This window comes from Octodon degus, unplaced genomic scaffold (genome assembly GCF_000260255.1).
Source record: "Octodon degus isolate 3935 unplaced genomic scaffold, OctDeg1.0 scaffold00019, whole genome shotgun sequence".
NCBI classification, from domain to species: domain Eukaryota; kingdom Metazoa; phylum Chordata; class Mammalia; order Rodentia; family Octodontidae; genus Octodon; species Octodon degus.
In genome coordinates this window covers 17547477-17550026 of record NW_004524595.1, presented here as the reverse complement: position 1 = coordinate 17550026, position 2550 = coordinate 17547477, and positions in this window count along the sequence as shown.

Sequence of the window (2550 nt, the reverse complement as noted above, 5' to 3'; positions counted from 1 at the left end):
GAGGAGGAGGAGGAGGAGGAGGAGGAGATTTGAAGGAGGAAGAGTACACAAACTTTGGGAAGGTGCTGAAAATGACAAAAGGGAAAGAGAGACAGAAGTGAACACAACAAGAAACAACTAGAATATAAAAACAAGAATAAACAATCAAGAAAATCATAAAAGAGGAAATGAAGAAAAAGTAATGTCCACTCAGGGTGTGTTTCAGCTGTCACCAGTACACAAAGTGGGCAGACAGAGCCCAGATCTCTGTTGATTAATCCCAGCAAGCCAGTTGTAGAGTTACAGTGGGTTAGTGGATAATCCAAGCAAGCCTGAACCTTTAATTCCACTGAAGTTCAAGATGGTTCTTGCTGTAAGTCCAGATGTGGTTTTTTCAGCCTACAGTAGTCCATGAGACTCCTGATGGTTTGAACTTGACTCCTTGACCTAGTGCAGACTTAAACTTGAGTTTAAGTTCTTCTTCACTACCACTAAATGTAGCCATCCTGCAGATTCTCTGAGTTCAGAGCTCATTTGGCCTCTTTCCCGAATGGCTATTGGACAATTGCCCTCTCCTGGGGTTATATCTGAACCCAAATAATTAACAAGCCACTGCACTCTATTGTACCCATGGCTCCACTCCTCTGGTGCATTTCCCTGTGGAAGTTTATAAAGTTGACAGTAGTCACTGTGCATCTGCAAGCTCAAGCCACCCTTCCCACACAGTGAGTCGGGGCTCAAGGAGAAAGTACCACCTGCCATCTCCTTCTTTTGTGTGGATAGAGCGCTCTCTCTCTCTCTCTCTCTCTCTCTCTCTCTCTCTCTCTCTCTTTGCTCTTCCTGTGGGCTTCAATTCTTGGTTCAGATCCTGGCTGATTCCAACAGACCCAGTTCCCTCACTTTCTTCTTCACATTGCTATATTCCAGTGTCTAGATACCAAATCCTAGAGAAGCAGATTCCCTGCTGTTCACCACTCTGCCATCTTCCTGGAAATCCTCTGCAGCACTCTACCTCTATAAAGAAAATTGTACTTTGTTTTCTTGCTAAGCAAAGTAATAATGCAGACAAGGAAGCAATACTCTAAGCATTTTCAAAGCCACTAGAGCATGACCCACTGACATCTGCAAAACATTAACAAATTACTTTTTGTCAGTTTTACAATCAGGAATTTGTTTAAGTAGAATATTGGCATACGTTGGTGGTATTAAATTATTTAGTACTAACAAATTTTCAACTTTTAAACCTTTTTTGTGAATATGAAATGATAGTCTCTATTTCTTTTAAAATTGGTAAGTGTACCCTGAAGTAAAAAAAAATTCAAATGCCCAAGAATAATAAAATTGTGAATTGAGAATACTAACGTAAGTTGTTATTTCAAGAAATGAAATACATTTAGTACATTTAAACATATTTGTCTCTCAAGAACTAAACATATGCTTAGTCAAAATCAAAAATAGAGTGAAACAAAAATACTAAGCCTCCTTTTCAGTTCAGTTGGAATGGCAATGTATTCTCACAGAAGTTTTTCGGTAATTACGTTTCTAACTCACGTGATCTCTCAGATTTAGTCACAGTAAATGTTCTAGCATAAGCAACTACACCCTATCTCCCTTCACTCTGAAATCCATTCTAAAACAGAACATTGCTTCGCTGTGATGACTCCTCTGACCCAGAGACTGCCTCCTGGCATGACTGCATGGAGAGCAGCTCTCCATTCATTTCTCTCATGTGTACTTGAAAAGCTGCTGTATGGTACTAAATCCCCTTTTCTCATGGGCTGAAATGTTGGACAAAGTGAGGATGAAAAGAAACAGAATTGACATCTGAAGGTTACAGTGAATGCTTCCAAAGTTTCGGTAACTTTGCTTTTGATTGTGGAGGACCACCTGGACTGGACAACTTTCCTTGAAAGAAGAGCAGTCATCTCCATTTTGGCTTATCCTGGCCCTGTTCTGTGTACTGGTATGTACAGAGCTGGCTAGAACATTTTCTTCTTCCCTCAGTTGGCTTTAAGCAATGCAAACGAGTCTAGTGTAGGTGCTGAGGTATAGTCTTTAAAGCAGTGTGACAGGGCAGTGAAGACCCGCTGTATGTGTAAGCTAGGCTGTGTGTAGCTATGCTGCCGGCTGAGATTTGAGACCAAGCCTTGAGAGAAGAGCCTGTGACTTCTCAGGGCATAAAATATTACACATCAGGACTGTAACACTGACCCAAAACATGAAATCCTGCCTCAAATACTATTACACAGATTACTCTTAGTGCCTCTCTCAGCTTGCGTGCCTTCTCTCTCTTTCCTCTGTCTCTGTGTCTCTGTCTCTCTCTCTGTCTCTCTCTGTCTCTCTGTCTCTCTCTGTCTCTCTGTCTCTGTCTGTCTGTCTGTCTCTCTCTGTCTCTCTGTCTCTCTCTCTGTCTCTGTCTCTCTGTCTCTGTCTCTCTGTCTGTCTGTCTCTCTGTCTGTCTCTCTGTCTGTCTCTCTCTCTGTCTCTCTCTCTGACTCTGTCTCTCTGTCTCTCTGTCTCTCTGTCTGTCTCTCTGTCTGTCTCTCTGTCTGTCTCTCTCTGTCTCTCTCT